Consider the following 21,767-nt stretch of genomic DNA (forward strand, 5'->3'; position numbering starts at 1 on the left):
GAGAGCTGAAAAACCAGTCATATGGACCCGAAAGCCGACAGGCCTATTAGTATGACATATTTTCTGCTCAAAATCCTAGAGCGATTAATAGATATATATATATAAAATCAAATATGAATGGGGAATTATTTATTCTCTTAAGTACAACGTGCGTAAACCAAAGGAAAGTCAGTCAATACTGCATTTCCAAAATGTCTCGAAACGAGACTGAAGTTCCCTGCCCAAACAAATTGGATCTCCTAGATGCTAAGCTAAAGAATGGTCACGTCACAATGGGGTCTATGCGAGGCAACTAAATCTGAAAATAAAGGAATGCCGCGGGGTGAGTTTTTATCATCAATGCTGTTGGTGCTGATAATCAACAAATTACCTAGGCGGTTCGACGAAGGACAAGGCAAACTTACTGCATATGCAGTTTCAGTCATCATAACCCGCATATGTCTAACTACAATCAGCTCTTTGATGCATGCGTGGGAATATGGAGTCGGGTTAACCGGCAACTCGGAAAAAATGATCTAGCATTAATTACTAGGAAATATAAGGTAACTAACTGGACTAATTTTAAACTTGGAGGGGTTGCCCTATAAGGAAATTATAGCACAAAATATGTAGGAGCTATGCTAGATACTAAATTGTCGTGAAAAGAGAGAGCAAAGAGAGCCTCCGCTAAACGTGGGGCTTATCACCCAAACTTTCTCATATGATATTGACGGCAATTGCCATACTTTTAATGGGGTCCTTATTTGGTGGACAGCCACACAAACTAAACTCCAGGGGTATGCATGTTAATACAACGGGAGCACTAATAATAAGTACTCCGACAGCAGCATTGCATGACGCTCGTAGACCTAATGCCCAAAAATATTGCGTCAGCAACTGCAACAAGGCTTAAGGCTTCGGGGCAACTTGAGTACAGGACGTATGGCCATAGCTGAATAGGGCCATCTTAAATCGAACAAACGGAATAAATAATTCCGTACCTGAGCTTCGAAAAATATCTTCGGGCAACACTTGAGTGGCTGGCGCCAGGGTGCAGAAATGGCAAAATATACCTAATTGTTCTAAATTAACGGAAGGGGGTCTTCTGTATACTGTGTCGATCCAAAAATAAGTAGATGCTATAGGCTGGAATATTACTGCAGCACCGTTGCGGCGGAAGAAAAAAAAGCTGCAGAAATTCGGAAGCGTGCTTTACTTGCAGTACTTCGTCAAGAAATGTCGTAGGATACAGAGAAGTATGTATTGGAAAAACTTGGGTCAGGCCGGACCATACATCTCTACTGGGATCTCCGTTATTAAGGAAAGAGTTTGAATTGGGAAGTCCATGGGTAACATAACTTCGAAGTTTAACATTTTTGAATTTGCTCTATTTTGATCTAGACGCGCCTTTTATGTAGTACCTAGAGCGTATGTTCTATACATTTGCTATATTGAAAATAATTAGCTTTTCAAAACAGTGAAAATTAAGGTTTTCATGAAAGGTATAAAAAGCCTTCGCCATTGACATAGTTTTAAGTAGCCAAGAAAGAAGACGTATGCAAATACTATTATCTTTTGCTCTAGGGAAAAGTACGAAGTGCCACGATATTATAAATATGCGACACTGAAATTTATAAGCGAGGTAATTGGGAATGTATTTCTATGAATGAAAAGAATAAATTAAAAATTTACTTCTACATTCGTGTGAATTTGAGATGCAAGCAAAGGCGATTTTATTTATCGCTGGCTTCCTGAGCAAACGTGCTAAGTCTATTTTGTTTAATTTTTCAGGACAGACAAAAAACTTACCTCTATTATTGAAAATATTTTCTTAATATTAAAATGCAGTCCGTATGCTCATTATTTATTATCCAAGTACCAAGTAACACAATACTTTAAAATAAAGTTGTCTTACATTTTGTAGATCTTTTAAGACTTGTTTTTTAAAGTAGGTTAGGTTAAGTTCACCTGGACAGTCAATAAAGACCTCATATAGCCTGAATGTTACTAGAATTTGTTTGACGACCAAAAGTAAGAATCAGGCGCTAGGACTTATGTTATAGAAAAACTCTCTCCTCTTAGCAAATACTAGTTTAATTGCTGTGATCTATTGGCGCCAGTTAACCCAACGAAGAAGTGACTGGCGTGCCTTGTTGGACGGCCATAGCGGTTTAAGCTTTGAAACGCCAAATAAGTAAGTCCCAGGATAGCCCAACCTTTTTTCGCTAGCCCAATATTGGAAAAATGTTATCATAGACAAATTATTCTAGTTATAATAACCACAAAACCAAAAATTTCAAAATTATTGTTTTCTCACTGCAGTTTTTGTCCAAAATAAGCCTCGGATAGCGCACCATTTTTTCTAGCCCAGCCTTGGAAAAATGACCGGAAAAAACAATTTTCAAACTGCGTGATGCTGGCATCCTGAAACCAGAATTCTTTTTTTAAAACCTTTGTGGCTCTTTGGCCAAGGATAGCTCACTCTTTTTTTTCGCTAGCCCAAACTTGGAAAAAAATGTTGTCGTACAAAAAATTTTTATGTTGGAAGCCCCCAAAATCAATAGAATGCAAAATGATTATTTTTTCATTGTGGTCCTTTTGACCCAAGGTTAATTGTTTTGAAACTGGTAAAGATTTGAAACTTTCATTTTACCATACAACAATTGTATTATCTAATAATTTACGTTCTAAAAATATGCTAAAAACAAATTTTAGCATATCCGAAATTGCTAAACATTTGTTTTACGTTTAAGATATAATAATAAGATATGGCTGATTAACGTAACGTAATAAGATATAGCTACGTAAGTCACACGTGATAATTTTCCTAGAAATCTTGATCTGGTAAACCATATTTTCTTGTTCGCATGATTATAGCACGAACGAAATTTTAGCATATCTGGAATATGATAAAATAATAAAATTCTAGAAAAAAAGTTGAAAATATTTTGAATTTTTTTGAAAATATATATATCTTAAGCTCTGAACTAATAAAATATTCCAATATTTTGGATTTATATACTTGCGTTAGAATTTGAAAATGTAAAATAGTTAATATGAAGTTTTTCGAGTAACACATAGACATTTACACTTTCAATCTATTTCTATGAAATATTTTTTTAACCCACCGTTCTAAACACACTGTATTCTTCTTCTATTTTCAGATTGATCTTGTGCACTTTTTCAATTATCCCTCAAGAACGAAAAAATTGACAAATATCGCTGCCAAGGCGAAGGCAAACACAGCTAACAAAATTTGTTTAAAAATAGAACCCAGAAACTAAAGAGACAATCATGACAACAAACGCGACATTAATGCAAAACAAAACAAAACTTAATAAAGAAAAACAAATAAGAAAATATAAACAACAGCAAAACAATGCAATAAGCGAATAATGATGTTAAGAGTACCAGAAAAGTGTAAAAGAGAAACAAAAACTAAATCAAATATATAAGCAAATCACGGCAGCCGAAGGGGCCTACAACAACAAACAAAACTGCATTAAAATAGAGTGTGCGAGTTACATACGAAGAGGGGTAGAGAGATACGTAGGTTTATATTTAAAAACAGCTGCTTTCATTTCTTAAATAAAATAGCTACGTTCTGCCGGGTATATAATCACAAGAGCGCGAGTTGTCAACTTAAAAAAAAATATAAATAAATGAAAGGCGCGGTATCCTCCGAAGAGATTTAGGGCCGAACTGCTCTTCCAATTTATGTAGTGCTCCTCTTATTTTTCATACAAATTGGCGTGATAGGACCTACTTGCTTTATGCCGACTCCGAACGGCAGATGCGTTTTCACCGAGAGCTTTTCATGGCAGAAATACACTCGGAGTGCTTGCCTGCCGAGGGGCGACCACGCCTAGAAAAATTTTCTTCTAATTGACAGAAACTTTTTTCTAAAGTTTTTCATGTTGCTTTGGGCGTGAACCCAGGATCTTTGGTGTGGTAGGCGGAGCACCCTAATATCACACCACGGCGGGCGCCGTCGGTCGTCGAGTCGTCAACTTAAGACAAAAATAAACAACAATAAAAAAGAACAAAAAAAAAAAAAAAAACAAAAACTTGCACAAACGCCAGCGGTCATTTTAAGGCAATTATGTGACGTCATGTTGATGATTGTGTACAACGTCACTCGGGAAGAGGAAAAAAAACAACAAAAAAACAAAAACAATTTAGTTTACGATGTTGCGGTGTGAAGGTTACTTATACGCCACGGGGGTGTCAATAGCCTTTAGTGTAGTTTATTGCATTATGAGTAAGATAAAGAATAAGTGTAAAGAAAGGCTTTGCGAAAAAAAGTGTTGAGAAAATAGCAGAAAATCAAATGTGGAATGAGAAAATGCAAAAAGAAAAGCAGAAATAGAAAAAAAAAATTCACAGTTTTTCACTAAAGGAATTTCAACTAATCAAGACCAAAAAGCAAATGTATATATATACATATACGTATTCTTAAGTGTATATGTATGTGTAATACGTTTGTATTTGTGTTTAAAGAAAAATTGCGATAGTCATCAAATGAAAATTGTCATAAAATTTTTTCAAATTAGCTCAGTCTAAATTCGCGGTTGAGATCACTTAGAACGAAAAACGAACGAGCGCGATTTTCCGGCATAAATAACAAAAACAACACGAATTAAGTGTCAAGTGAAATTGTAGTAGGGATAACCGCAGTCAAATATTTGGGTTAATGTGATTTTTTTGTATGTGTGGCGGAACATTTTTTAAATATTTCACTTGAAATTAATCTGAAAAATAGCAAAGAAAGAGAGTGCACGTCTTTTTCGCTGAAGTTGTCTTTTAATATTTCTATCTTGAGAAAAAAACAAAAGCAAAGTTTAGAAAAAAATTGCTGTCATCAAAAGGTATTATTCAATATGCGAATTTGTGTGCAGTTATGTAAATTTGAAAAAAAAAAAACGAAATTAAAATTTGTATTGCTAGAAAATTGAGTGAAGTGATTTATTTTATAAAAAACTATCCAGTGCTGCTGCTAATCAATCATCTGTAGAGTGAAAAATGTAAAAAAAATATAGTGAGCTATTTTCTAGCTAAATTTAAAGAAATTTTATTTTCCCAAACGTTTTGTATATGTTCTGAAAGACCTGAGACCCAAAAATAAATGTCCTTAGTCATGCTAAAGGCATGTGACATTAAAGATAAATTATTTTTTAATCGGCTATGACAAGAGTACACTGAAGCTAATTCTCTGCTAAGAGTCACAAATTAAAAGTTCAACATAAGATATCCAAATTGACTTCAGTCGTTATTTACTGCAATCAAAATAGAAGCATTTGAGGTGTGACTGTCATCTGAAAATAACTAAAAACAAGTATGGAAGGCTAAGTTCGGGTGTAACCGAACATTACATACTCAGTTGAGAGGTATGGAGACAAAATAAGGGAAAATCACCATGTAGGAAAATGAACCTAGGGTAACCCTGTAATGTGGTTGTATGACATGTGTATCAAATGGAAAGCATTAAAGAGTATTTTAAGAGAGAGTAGGCCATAGTTCTATGGGTGGACGCCATTTAGGGATATCGCCATAAAGGTGGACCAGGGCTGACTCTAGAATTTGTTTGTACGATATGGGTATGAAATGAAAGTTGTTACTGAGCATTTTAAGAGGGAGTGGTCCTTAGGTCTATAGGTGGACGCCTTTTCGAGATATCGCCATTAAGGTGGGCCAGGGGTGACTCTAGAATGTGTTTGTACCATATGGGTATCAAATGAAAGGTGGTAATGAGTATTTTAAAAGGGAGTGATCCTTAGTTCTATAGGTGGAGCCTTTTCGAGAAATCGCCATAAAGGTGGGCCAGGGATGACTCTAGAATGTGCTTGTACGATATCGGTATCAAATGAAAGGTGTTAATGAGTATTTTAAAAGGGAATGGGCCTTAGTTTTATAGGTGAACGCCTTTTCGAGATATCGCCATAAAGGTGGAACAGGGGTGACTCTAGAATGTGTTTGTACGATATGGGAATCAAATGAAACGTGTTAATGAGTATTTTAAAAGCGAGTGGGCCTTCGGTGGATAGGTAGACACCTTTTCGAGATATCGCCATAAAGGTGGACCAAGGGTGACTCTAGAATGTTTGTACGATATGGGCATCAATGAAAGGTGTTGATGAGTATTTTAGAAGGGAATGTGCTTTAGTTCTATAGGTGAACGCCTTTTCGAGATATCGTCATAAAGTGGACCGGGGATGCCTCTAGAATGTGTTTGTACGATATCGGTATCAAACGAAAGGTGTTGATGAGTATTTTAAAAGAGCAAGGGCTTTAGTTCTATAGGTGAACGCCTTTTCGAGATATCGCCATAAAGGTGAGCCAGGGGTGACTCTAGAATGTGCTTGTACGATATCGGTATCAAATGAAAAGAGTTAATGAGTATTTTAAAAGGGAATGGGCCTTAGTTCTATAGGTGAACGCTTTTTCGAGATATCGCCATGAAGATGGAACAGGGGCGACTCTAAAATGTGTTTGTACGATATGGGCATAAAATGAAAGGTGTTGATGAGTATTTTAAAAGGGCGTGGGCTTTAGTTCTATAGGTGAACGCCTTTTCGAGATATCGTTATAAAGGTGGACCAGGGGTGACTCTAGAATGTGTTTGTACGATATGGGTATCAGATGAAATGTGGTAATGAGTATTTTATGGGTATCAAATTAAAGGTATTAATGAGGGTTTTAAAAGCGGGTGGCCCTTAGGTGTATATGTGAAGGCGTTTTCGCGATATCGACCAAAATGTGGACCAGGGCGATCCAGAAAATCATCTCTCGGGTACCGCTAATTTATTTATATATGCAATACCACGAACAATATTCCTGCCAAGATTCCAAGGGCTGTTGATTTCGCCCTGTTGAACTTTTTCATTTTCTTCTACTTAATATGGTAGGTGTCACACCCATTTTACAAAGTTTTTTCTAAAGTTATATTTTGCGTCAATAAACCAATCAAATTACCATGTTTCATCCCTTTTTTCGTATTTGGTATAGAATTATGGCATTTTTTTCATTTTTCATAATTTTCGATACCGAAAAAGTGGGCGTGGTTGTAGTCGGATTTCGATCATTTTTATACCAAGATAAAGTGAGTTCAGATAAGTAAGTGGACTAAGTTTAGTAAAAATATGTCGGTTTTTGCTCAAGTTATCTTGTTACCAGCCGAGCGGAAGGACAGACGGTGGACTGTGTATAAAAACTGGGCGTGGCTTCAACCCATTTCGCCCATTTTCACAGAAAACAGTTACCGTTATAGAATCTATGCCTCTACCAAATTTAAGAAGGATTAGTAAATTTTTGCGGAGCCACGCCCATTTTAAAATTTTCTTTTATTTTTGTATTCGGTTGCATCATATCGTTACTGGAGTTGAATGTTGGCTTAATTTACTTATATACAGAAAAGATATTAAATTTTTTGTTAAAATTTGACTTTAAAAAAATTTTTTTTTAAAAAGTGTGCGTGTTCTTCATCCGATTTTGCAAATTTTTATTTAGCACATATGTAGTAATAGTGGTAACGTTCCTGCCAAATTTCATCATGATATCTTCCACGACTGCCAAATTACAGCTTGCAAAACTTTTAAATTACATTCTTTTAAAAGTGGGCGGTGCCACACCCATTGTCCAAAATCTTACTAATTTTCCATTCTGCGTCATAAGGTCAACCCACCTACCAAGTGTCATCGCTTTATCCGTCTTTAGCAATGAATTATGGAATTTTTCGGTTTTTCGAAATTTTCGATATCGAAAAAGTGGGCGTAGTTATAGTCCGATATCGTTCATTTTAAACAGCGATCTGAAATGGGTGCCCGGAACCTACATACCAAATTTCATCAAGATACCTCAAAATTTACTTAAGTTATCGTGTTAACGGGCAGACGGACGGACATGGCTCAATCAAATTTTTTTTCGATACTGATGATTTTGATATATGGAAGTCTATATCTATCTCGTTTCCTGTATTCCTGTACAACCAACCGTTATCCAATCAAAGTTAATATACTCTGTGAGCTCTGCTCAACTGAGTATAAAAATGTAATAAGCCTGCAAACTTAATTGCCTAGGCGATTTTGGATGTTTCATAACAAGTCACGTCAGCTATGCCTGTTTCGCGATAATTGTCGCCGATTGTGAGATAAAGTCTTCCTCTAACTACCTCTCCTATCTCAGGGCAGCGTGTCGTCCATTTGCAAAACATGCCCTAGCCAGTGAAGGCTTTGGGGTTTTATTCGCTCTACTATTGTGTTATTTGCGTAAACCTCATACAACTTATCATTATATCTCATTCGATACCCGCAGTCGGCTTCACGGACATGATCACATATCTTCCAAAGAGCCTTTCTCTGGAGCAATCCTAGAGCGATCTCATCTTATAAATTTGATGAGCGACTTGCTAAACGTGATTTTTGTTCGTCGAGGGAGGAATTTACTTTTCAATTGCCTACTCAGTCCAAAGTAGCACTCGTTGGCACTCTCCATTTGATTTCTAAGCTGACATTGCTTTTGCTGTTAATGCTGGTTCTGAAATAGACAAAATCCTTCATAGTCTCGAAATTATATCCGTTGACAGTGACGTGGCTGCAAAGGTGGGAATGCGCTGATTTTTTCTTGGATGACAGCCAGTTCTTCATTTTGTCCTCATATACCGTAAGACCCACATTTTCGATTCTTTATCTTGTTTAGAGAAGGCAAAAAACTGATGTATTTTAGAAAAGTTTTCTGCCGTGATCTAAGAAACCCGATTTTTATCTTACATTAATTCTAATTAATCCTGCTAGCTTAGCTTGTTATCTTCGACACTACTGAAAACTAAAGGAATTATCCAGTATATACCCTGAAGCGAATTGCACTAGTTTCAAACTACTGCGAAGCTCTACGGTACTAATTCTAATTCTCTTCCCTCTCAGTGTTTTCAACTGGCTCTTTTAACATTATTATATCCTACGAAATGGCAGCTTCCCCACATTTGTAGACATTTTTAATGCGTTCTTAACTGGTGCAGTCATAGGTGGTTATGAAATAATCGCAGCTTTTGACTAATTAATTTTAACTTATTTAACGGTTTATTAAACTGCATCCACCTTAAAGTTGAAAGACATGCTGAACTTATGTGTTATGTAGGAAAACCAGCCAGGACATGGCTTTAAATAAGGTCTCGTGTTACCACAAGAAAGTCGTTCTACGGAAAGCTGCTATGGAAAATAGTGGTTTCCAATCCGCGCTTTCTTAAGATTTTTCTTATCGGATAGATATGTTATCAAGTCCACTTATTACTTTTCTTCAATTTCACAGTGCTTGATGATATGCGTCAGCCTTTCCAAGCCTCTCACCCATTCCATTATTTCGGCGTTTATATACATCCCAAGTTACTGTAAATTTTTCTTTGCTTCCGAGAATATTGACCACTTTCCAGAAAATTCGAGTCTTCAAGGGACAGATCTTTGCGAAGAAATCATATTTATGGAACAATTCTAAGAGAGAGGTGGAAGGGAATAACGAGAAAGGGAGACTGAACATGAAAGAGTGATAGTTGAAGCGAAAAAAGAGGAAGAAAACGAGAGAAAGAAAGAGAGAAGAAAAGGATGTTGGAAATTTTGGATAAAAAAGAATAATGATAGTAAGTCGACATAGAGTTTCTCTAATTTTGGTGCCACGTCATAGCTCATTTACGAAAACGGCTGATGCGCTAATGCGCCATTAAGCAGCTCTTGTTATAGCGTGAGGTCATCGTGACTAAGCGAGTGCCATATCTCTCGGCATTACCATGATGATACTAACTATAGAGAGGACAGAACTAGCAGACCAATTATGGTACTTTCGCCGCTCACATCGCCGTCTGAAGGAAATGATAAAAACAATCATAAAGTCAAAGTAAAATAAAAGTTTCGTCAAAACCCTTTTATCGATAGCCTTCCAAAACATAAAGATTTTTGGATTTGATTAAGCTGGTCAATACTTTTTGTATATGTACGTAATAGAATTAGGCTGAAAGTGACCAAAATTTTGCTTTAGTGCAATTCAAAGGACTCTATTATTCAAGCTCTACGTTTCGCTAATCTCCTAAGCTTCCTCAGTGGCAGACTGCATTTATTAAATAATTGTATTACACAACAACAAACAACAACGTTAAACATGAAAACAGAAAATTATAAAACTTAAATTTGCAGAACTTTTTGTGTAAATATCAGATTAAGATAAACACTTACAATCAATGTGTATAAATATGTAATTATAATATACATAATGCACAATTGTCATTAATAAATAAACAAAATTCAAGTCAAACTTAAAAAGATTTAGATACCCTTCTATTTATAGCGTTTTTTTTCTGGCAAAAGTGTTACGCCTTTTGTACGCCGCGCAAGGTTTGTAAATATATTTTGTTCTATTCTAAAAAGCAGGTAAAGGTAAAGGGGTATTTCGTTCTTTTGTGAAACTTGTTGCCTGTTCGCAATGCAAAAGCGTTACACTTTTACCCTGCATAAAATGCCGGTGTGGCAGTGCAACTCTGTTAAACTAGCTGATGGTGACAATTAATTTTTTCCGTAACTTCACATATTTTTAGGTGAAGAAAATTGAAATGAAGGAAACAATTGCTAATCAGTTTTTAATATCAGCGCGACAAACTTACTTACTTTAATAAGTATCAAGTAAAAACAATTAACTACGATGATCTCGTTTTATTGACGATATATCCAAAACAGAGCTCAAAAAGAGAAATGCATTTGTATATATACTTGATTGATCTTACTTACTAAAGTTTATCACTAATTATGTACTAACAAAACTAACTAAACAAAGAGAAAAGGTTAAATTTGTTTATGCGAATAGTAGCCTAAAAGAGAAATTATGTAGGCAAGTTAACATATCTAGCAATAAGAGTAAATATAGATGAAGAGGATAGAGTGGGTGGGTATAAAGATGTAACTCCTCCACCGCTGGTTTTTAAAATACTCCTGGATTTTAAATTTAATTGGTTAAAATTTAGTGTAATTAGACTTATGTATGTATGTGTGTTGTTATTCCGAATACTTAAAAAAATATATATTTTTTTTTGTATTTTTTTTTTTTTTAATTCAAAAGACAATTTGATCTAAGTAATATAAATTATGATTAAAAGTATGGATTAAAAGTAAAAAAAGAAAAGAAATATACAAAGATTAGTTTTTGCATTAAGATTTATTTTACTAGTAAATACATCAGTTTTGCTTTTTATTAATCGGTATATTAATATTTTTTCATTTTTTTTATTTAAATGTTTTTTTTTTTTATTTTAATTATTTTTGATGTTTAATGTTGTAAAATTTTAATGGACGTTTAATATTGGATTCATGAACGTTATTCAGTTTCGCTTTCCGAAACTTGGGTTTTTCTTTGTGCCTTACATTTAGATAGTTCTTAATAAAACCTTCAGATCTATTTTCGGTATAATTTTCTCTGTTTGCGTTCGCTTTGTCTATGCTTTTAAATTTTTTTAATTAAATTCTATTTTTAATTAATTTTTTATCAACTATATGATTGTGAACTTTGTTTGGAGTACTTTCAATTGTTGAATGGTACGACTTATTATATAATTCTATAGCTTTACTAATTTGATCTCTAATAGGTATCCTATTTTCTATATTTAAAGCTCTTACTTTTTCAGTTATTGTATAGTTTAATCTCTCCACGTCGCAGTTGCCAGTATGGCTATTTGGCTTTGAAAAGTGAATGTGTATATCTTCCTCTCGACAAAATTCTTTAACATTAATAGAGTTGAACTCGTTGTTACATACTATTTTTTTCATTTTGCCAAACAGTGAGATATACAATCTGAGTTTTTCAATTTATTTTCTATCTTCTAAATAGAATGCCGCAGCATGCTTTGAAAATTTATCTAAAAATATAATAAATGAATGTTTTGAATTGATATAAGTATCAATGTGAACTATCTCATTTGTATCGGATGGTGTTTCTGTGGTTGAAAACATCTTTTTAATAGGGTTCCTGTCGTATTTTGCTGCACTGCAAACATCGCAATTATTAATTACTTTATTGATTATCTGTTTAAGGTTAGGATAATAAATTTTGTGCTTAAGGTGTTAGTAGTTAGGTATAATACCGGAGTGACCAGATTCCCTAGTGTAAAACAGAGAAATTTGTTTGATGGCTTCTTTTTCGCTTGCCAAATCTTTGGCCAAATAAGCACATTTAATAAATTTAATGTTTTTGCTATTTTGAAATAGTTTTATTATCGATTCTTGGACGGTATTATAAAGTGATTCACTCAATTCAGAATAATTGCGGTCTTACCAGGTTTAATTTTTCTTCTTACTATATCAGCTATGTTATCAGGAATGTCGTTCGATTCAATATATATTCTTTGAGTTCTTAATACATTCTCCTTCTCTCTTACTTTTTCCTCTACAATAAATAATTGCGACCTAAATCGATTAACAACAGTATCTAATATTGGAAAATGGTCATTGAATTCTTCTTTCTGTGAATGTATTGTAGCCATAGTTGACATATAACAATCCTGATCTTCTAACGTATTAATTTCGTTCGTATATGAATTGATTCGGCTTAGGAAGTCGACAATTTTATTATCCTTCCCCTGGATATAGTCAATTTTGGCTTCGTATTCCCCTAGTTGTATCAGCCATCTTTGAAGACGGGGATTAATATTTTTCCCATTGTACTTTGCTTGTAACCACTTAAGTGGTTGGTGATCAATATGCAAATCGAATTCTGTACCGTATAGATATGGCCTAAAATAGTGAACAGCCCAAACAATGGCCAAAAGCTCTTTTTCGACCGTTGCATAGTTTTTTTCATGGTCGTTCAGTGTTCTGGAAGCAAAGCATATAGGGTGACCATCTTGAGATAGTACAGCACCTAAAGCAAAATTACTAGCATCCGTTGTCAATTTGAATCTTTTATTAAAGTTGGGATATCGCAAATTAGGATGATCGGTTATTAATGACTTTAATTTTTCAAATGATGATATATATTTTGGATCATTTACATTCACAACTTTATCTTTTTTCAAATAAGAAATCATGGGATAGGCGATTTTTGCGTAATCCCTTATAAACTTCCGGTAATATCCCGTCATTCCTAAGAAAGACCTTATTTCCTTATCCGTTGTTGGTAATTTTAATTTTTGAATTACATCAACTTTACTTCTATTTGGTTTGACTCCTTCGGGAGTTAGGATATGACCCAAATATTCGGTTTCCTTAACTAAGAAATTGCACTTATTGATTTGTATTTTAAGTTGAGCTTTTCGTAGTGTTTCAAAAATAAATTTTAAGTTAACTAAATGTTCCTCTAAAGAGGTGCTAAACACTAATATGTCGTCCAGATAAACGACACAAATTCTATCAATATACTTTTGAAGCACTGAGTTCATGAGCCTTTGGAAGGTTGATGGTGCGCTTTTGAGTCCAAACGGCATTCTAACAAACTCAAAGTGCCCATGTTGGGTTGAAAACGCGGTTTTTCTACGATCTTCCTGCTTTACCACAATCTGATGTAAACCTTTTGCAAGGTCCAGTGTGGTAAAGTTAATTGCTTTACCCAATTTGTTTAATATCCCGTCGATATTGGGAATTGGGAACTTGTCTGAAATTGTGTTTTCATTCAATTTCCTATAGTCTATCACTATCCGCCACTGTTTTGATCCTGAGCTGTCTATTTTCTTAGGAACAATCCACAGTATACTATTATAGGGAGAACAAGATGGTGTAATAATATTTTGTTCTAACATTTCGTTTATTTGTCGATTTATCTCTTGTTCATGGATCTTAGGATAACGATAAATTCTTGAAAAAATTGGATTATTTGTTGTCGTTACAATTTAATGTTGAATGTTTTGGGTAGCTGTAAGCTTTTCTCCTTCCTTATAAAATAAATCTTCATAAGCTAAAAGTAATTTTTCAATTTTAATGCGTTCTTCGGTGTTTAGATGTTCCAAATTTAATTGTTTTATTATATTCGTTGGAACCGGATTTAATGTCGAAATATTTTGAATATCGAATGGATATTGATGAAAAAATAGCTTGTTACCATTTATCTCGAGGAAGTCATTTTCGAAATCTATTTTCGCCTTGAAAGGTTTTAAAACGTTTTGCCCAATAATGGCATTGTAATTTTCATTTCTTAAATTGACAACTTTCCATGATACAGTCCCTTGAGATTTAAATTCTTCAGGGAGTGGAGTAATAATTTTACTAGTTACTCGATTGATTCCATTTATTGTTCTAAAGTATAATTCTTTTTCCAGACGTTCTACAGAAAAATTATTTAAAATATTTGGTCCAATCAAACTAGTAGTTGAACCAATATCTATTAAACACCTATTTTTTTCCTTTTGAATGGTGATTGTAATCACCGGTAGTCGTTGGTAAGCGAGTCCTCTAAAAAATTTTCAGACTGTTCAACGTTTGTAATATCCATAGGCTCAGCTGTATTATCGATAGGAACTGACTTACGTGTTTTATTAATGTTTCGAGACTGAGCTGAATAATTATATCTATTGTTTGGCTGATGATTGCTTACAGCTTGTCGAGAAGATGGTTGCGAATTTTTAAAATACTCAACTTGTCGTCCATTAAAATATTTAGAATATCCTTGGTAACTATTATTTGTTAGCGCCTGATTGCTATTTCGCGATAAAAGTATCTTATTATTATAACTAGTGCTAGTTTGAGCATTTATTTTATAGTTAATATCATTTGGTTTAAATATGTTTGCTTGCTTTCTATGTCTAAAATCTATACATCTTAAATCATCAAGTAGTTTTAAATTAGAGTATCTTAAAATTATGTCATTTAATGTACTATTCGTTTCAATATGAGCTCGAATCGGGCCATCTATTTTCTCTAACAAAATATCTAATAAATCTCTAACTACGCTGTTAGGAGAATAAAGTGAAGACTGTCTACTATCAAATTCATATATTTCATTTAAATCGAACTTTGCCTTCTCAAAAATTGAAAAAAGTTCTCGTAAGGTAGACATCTTAACCATTCTACAAAAATTAAATATTTCACCATAAGTGTGACGAGGTCTAAAATACTGCTTCAAACTAGTTTTAATTTCCTCCCAACCAGCGTTTTCTCCTAGCTCTTGTATGGTTTTTCCAGCATCTCCTTTAACTTTTTAATTTTTTATTATTTGAAGTCCAAATTCTTTTGATTGAATGTTTCCCTCACAAAGCTCAAACGTTTTTTCTACTGACCTGAAAAAAGCGCCAACATTCTGGCAGTCATCCAATAGACGTATATACCGAAACTGGCTTAACACATCTTTTGGACTTAAGTGAAGAGACATGTTTGTTGCTATTTGCTGCTGTAGTTGATTTGTTTGCTGTTGCTGTTGTTGGTTCTGTTGTTGCTGCAGTTGTTGATTTTGTTGTTGCTGGATCACCAGGGCTTCATTTTGTTGTTGCAAAACTTGTTCCAACTCAGCGATTCTTTGTTTGAGTGCTTCTAGGTTCTCCATATTCATCAACGGTCTATTTTAGTCAAATATATTTTGTCGTCTATTCATTTAAATTCTTTACATCAATCGTTATTTCTCTTTTATTTTATTTTTCACTTCTATATGCCAATTCGTTTTTCACTTGCTTCAATTTAAAACTATATTGCTTCTTCTTTCTTAAAATCGTTTGGTTGTTTGTTTCTTTTTTTGCAATATGAATGTACACTAGTTAATTGCTTTTCACTCTCCAATTGTTCTCTCATTCGCTCTTTGCTTGTTAATTCAAAACTTGAATATTGTTTTTGTTTATCATGTACATATAGATATATATGTATGTGCGTAACTATTTTTTTTCTTTAATATTCCTAATTGTTTTTATATATTTGCATATGTCTATATATATTTAGTTTTGTTCGTATTCACGCCCAATACATATTTTTATATTTTACTTTTTTAATTATATTTTAATTTAATATAATTATTTTAGTTATAATAGCCTTTTTATATATTTACATTTATCTTTTATTTATTAACGATTATTTTTTTCTTTTTTTTCTTTTTTTTGTAAAAGTTTTCAAACTGTAAAAAGTGGCGCCATAACCAAAATTTCTCGTATGATTTATTTTTCACCACTTTTGTAACTGATTTATGAGCGTCATAACGGTACTCATAGGTTCTGTTATAATGTTTTTCCAAATTTATTTTCTTCGGTAAATTAAATTCGTTTTTTTATAAATGGTATATGATTTTCTTTTTTTTTTGAGAAATTTTACAACAAAACTCCTACTCCATATTTGGTTTTAATTAATGTCTGATATATACTGTAACGAATTTGCTGCAAATCCTCTTATTTTCCCTTTTGCTAGGTTCGTATCGCTAAACTGTTGAATAAACAACTCCAATATTGAATAATGGAAAAATGGCCTTTATTAAAATACTTCACAATAACACTCAAACTGTGCAACGAATAGCTTAATAACGAAACTGATAGCTTAAATGAAACTGACTTTCAAAATAATACTGCTATTGCTCGCTAGAAGTCGTCTTAGTCGTAACTGCTTGACAACTCAAATCAAACTGAATTTCAGCGCCTCTACATCTGTCGCCTTTTATACTCTTTGATTTTAACATTCGCATCTTCTAGTCGCTTCCAGAATCTACTGGTCCAGCAGCTCTCAAACTTCTCAGCTGTAACTACAATTGCACAATTTTATAGTTTTTCTCATTGCATACTTATAGGAGTATCTCAGATATATGCATGTGTTTGCGCATTGACTCTCCGCTGCTCGTATTCGTACATGTTACATATGTGTAGACGCAATTATTTATTCGTTTATGTAGATACATAATGACTGAATTATTGATGTGAATGTTTGTAGTTTACAGTCTCTCGCGCACACATAGGCGTATAAGTAAATGCATCTGTGTGTGACATCTCTCGGCTGCCTTATATATGTGTATACATGATTTGATTATTGACGTAAATATCGCTTAGCATGGCCTTAGCATCGCCTTAGGGATGGTATAGCTTAGTGATGCTAATATCCGTGACAATACATATATAGGGTTCGTTCGCGATTTGAATTTTCACACTTCACTTTTTATAATAGTATTAATTTTCGTATTTTTCTTGGTTTTAATAAACAATTCTTTTAAAAGAGTTCATTTATTTTTTTTTTAATTTTTATTTTGAAATTTAATTTTCTTTTAGGTATCCTACCGACTGCGCCACAAACATACTTACTTTAATAAGTATCAAGTAAAAACAATTAACTTCGATGATCTCGTTTTATTGACGATATATCCAAAACAGAGCTCAGAAAGAGAAATGCATTTGTATATATACTTGATTGATCTTACTTACTAAAGTTTATCACTAATTATGTACTAATACTTAGAACAAAGAGAAAAGGTTAAATTTGTTTATGCGAATAGTAGCCTAAAAGAGAAATTATGTAGGCAAGTTAACATATCTAGCAATAAGAGTAAATATAGATGAAGAGAATAGAGTGGGTGGGTATAAAGATGAAACTCGCGCGTTCGTGAAAATTAGCTAATACACGGGGTAGCGATTTATGTTCTTTGCATGCACTATAAATGTTCAAAATTTTCTGGGGTAAGAGTAACTATTAAGGCTTTAGCATTTACTTAGGCAACAATTTATTTCAGAAAAGAAAACGCTATTAGGTATGCTTGTCAATTTGGACTTTGATCCATAAGTAGAAAAAACAAAAGATATCATAAACATAATAAATAAGCGAATGAAATGTCATCAGTGCCCTCTTTTCTGTTTACAGAAACAGAAGCCGAACTCCACTTTGACAAGCAAACCTAAAAAGAAGGGTATCTAAATCCTTTTAAGTTTGACTTGAATTTTATTTATTTATTAATGACAATTGTGCATTATGTAAATTATAATTACATATTTATACACATAAATTTAAAGTTTTATCTTAATGTGATATTTACACAAAAAGTTCTGCAGGTTTAAATCTTATAATTTTCTATTTTCATGTTTAACGATGTTTTGTTCGTGTGTAATACAATTATTTAATAAATGCAGTCTGCACCTAAGGAGATTAGTGAAACGTAGGGTTTGAATAGTGGAGTCCTTTGACTTGCACTAAAAAAAAGTGTGGTCATTTTCTAGTGAGCTGCTCAGTCTTTTAAACCTAGTGAGATTGATATAGTGAAAAAGGGATTCACACGTGGTATCAAAACGGCGCATTAGCGCTAACCTATAACCAACAGATCCTAGTGTTACCGTGATCCACGTTTTGGCCTATATCTCGAGACCCTTCACAAATAGGTATGCAAACTACCCTGTACTAAAGCACTCATCAACAGCTTTCATTTGTTATTCATATTCTACAAACACATTCTAGGGGTACCCGCGTCCACGTTTTCGCTTATATCTCGACACCCTAGTTACCCGCGGGTACGAAAAGTATCGAAGTACTCATAACAGCTTCCATTTGATACCCATATTGTACAAACATCTGCCAGGATTACCCAGGTTCACGGTTTGATCTCAAGACCCTAGCAAGAATGGGATACAAATTATCCTAGGTCTGTCTCCTGGTTCTAAGCTATCCCTCCACCAATTTTTGGCCAAATATGTTCATCCGTTCCTTCCTCTTCAATCACTCTTTATCTATTAAAAAAAGCGCATCAAAAGCCGTTGCGTATTTTAAAAGGTTTAAGCATTCAAAGGGACATAGGGACAGACAAAGCGACTTTTATTTTATACTATGTAGTGGTGTACATCCATACATGTATACGTATAAACGTAGGCCCCAAAGTTAAATAACGCAGGGAATCCTATATATGTACGTATGTATGTGTCGTATCATGCCTCACTCAAAAGCAATTAGCGCGCACAGTTTACAGCGAACAACCACACAAACAAATTTTTTGGTAAAAATGTTACTTTTGTTTAAACAATTTGGCTGATATAAGAAATGAATCAAGTATTTTTTTAATGAAGATCGAAGGTAGATCCATCCGTTTATGAGTTATAGCTGTGTAAACAAAAATTTTATGATTTTTTACTACATTTTGGTAATTTTCCACGCCCCTATAATATATATCTTCAAATTATATTAACTGTATCATCTCACGTAGCCAAGCTTTCAAATGCAAAAACCGTTTTAAAATCGAAAATCGTAGCATTTTGTGTGAAGTTATATGCATACATGTCATTTAGCGACTTTATTTTATACGATTTTTTATAGATATTTATATTAATATGCCAATACAATAAGTGTTTAAAGAATCAAAGAGTTAATTAACTTTCTAGTCCATGGGTCGCTGAAAAAGCACGGTAATGAAAACCCAAATGAGTTGTTGGTATGCAAAATAAATTTTTTTTAAATATTCTTAGTTATATTTTTGCGCTAAAGGTGAAAATTGTCGAAAAATTAGTTTTATGAAAAAATAAAAAAAATTTTAAAAACTAAGAAAAATCTTGCCAAGTGCGAGAAAAATATTAAGTTGGTGAAATAAAATATTTCACTCACAAAGTCAACTACTCAACGTAAAATTTTTAAATATTTTTGCAAATATGTAACAATAAATCAATAACAAAAAGTGTTGCGCAAGCTGTGCGTGATGAGTGCTAAGTAAACAATAAAATATAACAACAACAGCTACAACAATACTTAAAATAATAGAGCAGTAAGTGAAACTCTTTTGCATTTTATAATATTTAAGATAATTTTTCTTTAGCGCTAGCGTGGGGCAGTAGCAGCATCCGCTCAGCACGGGATTTAAATACAAAAATCTGTGAAAATTAAACAAAGATTACTTATTTGCTAAAATGTGTAATAAATAAATCGTTCTGAAAGCATATGGGAGACAAACTGTTGCTTATTACGTTGAGAAGAATAAAAGATTGAAATAAAAAAATATAATAAAATATAAAAAAAAAAATTGAATAAATTTAAATAAAATAAAATAAGGTAAACAAAATAAAAGCAGAGGAGAAAAATATTTAAAAAAAGTTCTATAAATTCACGTTCATAGTTTTTTGTCCATCTTCTTTGCTTCATCATTATTATTCTGCAATTTATTTTATACCTGCGCTTGTCGCATAAATGTGCCGCTCAGCTGTCTGCTTCACTATAACAACATCAAAAACAACAACAACAATAAAATCAACATTAAATATATTGTCTACAGTCATCTGCCAATGCGACATTGACGTCAGCTACGCGAAATTTATCTACTTTTAAGTACTTTTCTCTGGATTAAATGGTGAGTGGAAAAAAAATTGTTCATTTGTACTACGAAAATTATATATAAAGAAGGAAATGAAGAAAAATGGTGAAAAGTGAAATAAATTGTAAATGCCCCAAATGCGTTATTAAAAAGATGCACGAGTTACATATAAAAGTAAAAATTTATTAGTATTTTTACGTTGAGATGAATACATACTTGCATGCCCACAGTATGCATATATCGCTCATTTACTTCAATAGAGTCATAACTCAAAAAACATGACTATTGAGTTAATAACATATAAACGTTCCCAATATCATGATCTAAGTTGTATAAACAAATCTTTGTGATCAGCTAAAAATTTACCACGTGCTATAAAAATTAAAATATGCCTTTATATGCGCAACATATGGCAGTTAAATATTTGAATGGCTCTCCTGGAAAATTGTGTTTTTTGAGTTGGGTCTACCACGTTATCCCCAAAATCAAAATCCCCAAAACAAAATCCCCAAATCAAAATCCCCAAAATCAAAATCCCCAAACTCATAATCCCCAACATAAAATCCCCATTTTATGTGTGAAATAAATTCAAATTAGGTTTAAAATCGCCGCCACCAAAAAAGGCTAATGATCCATACCAACTTTCTGCATAGGCGGCCCTCGGCTGCGCTTATAAAAAATAACCCTGGAATACACCCTGGGAGGTCCGGGCGTGTAGTATAACCCTGGCTACCGCCGCGGTGATGTCCTTCTGCGTAGTACACGCTTCTGTTAGCTTGTTCGAATTAGAGCGACTAGCAGTACTATATATGGATAAGTAAAAGTATGTATTGCCAAAACGTGAATATATAGTTATACATACATAAATATGAATGAAAGAGGAAAGAGATATTGCTTCTTTTTACACGGTCATGATGTTTATCATAGCACTGGGATTTTGTGTTTGGGGATTTTGATTTTGGGGATTTTGAATTTGGGGATTATATGTTTGGGTGTTTCTTTTCCTTTGGGGATTTTGTGTTTGGGTATTTTTTTTGGGGATTTCGTGGCACTCCATTTTGAGTTATGTCACTATTGAAGTAAATCAGCGATATGTATGTATGTGGTATCAAAACGGCAGCCATTTCACCATGTATGTGGTGGTAGTTGTTTTATTGTCACTCCCAGCTGTCATAATACTTGACTTCTGTTGCTTCTTTAGCTGATGCATGACGAAATAAAACCAGATAGGTGAAGTCAGTGGCACAACAACAAAGATTTGACGGTACTCATAATCCATATGCATTTTATAGTAGTCGGAAGGGCAAATAATTAGTACTATTTTGATACTTGTTTGCTACTTTAGTATTGTGATGAGCGGAAAAAGACGAACTCGATATATGTAAATGCAAATTGGAACCGAGGAAATTAAAAACAAGTAAGGAAGGCTAAGCTCGGGTGTAAATGAACACTATATAATCACCTGCCAAATTACAGCTTGAAAAACTTTTAAATTACCTTCTTTTAAAAGTGGGCGGTGCCATGCCCATTGCCCAAAATTTACCATTTTATATTCTGCGTCATAAGGTCAACCCACCTACCATGCTTCATCG

At 33.6% G+C, this 21,767-nt stretch overlaps 1 protein-coding gene across 1 annotated transcript in view; it reads left to right on the forward strand.

Moving 5' to 3' along the window:
• The first annotated feature begins 4,532 nt into the window (after positions 1–4,532).
• Stacl (Stac-like) overlaps positions 4,533–21,767 on the forward strand; it is a 765,750-nt gene continuing 748,515 nt past the window's right edge. Inside the window, exons 1-2 of the mRNA XM_067775429.1 lie at positions 4,533–4,847; positions 19,684–20,211. The gene's annotated coding sequence lies outside the window, so the exon portion shown is untranslated. The remainder of the gene's footprint in view (positions 4,848–19,683; positions 20,212–21,767) is intronic.

The sequence above is a fragment of the Eurosta solidaginis genome, chromosome 3, assembly GCF_040869045.1.
Source record: "Eurosta solidaginis isolate ZX-2024a chromosome 3, ASM4086904v1, whole genome shotgun sequence".
NCBI classification, from domain to species: domain Eukaryota; kingdom Metazoa; phylum Arthropoda; class Insecta; order Diptera; family Tephritidae; genus Eurosta; species Eurosta solidaginis.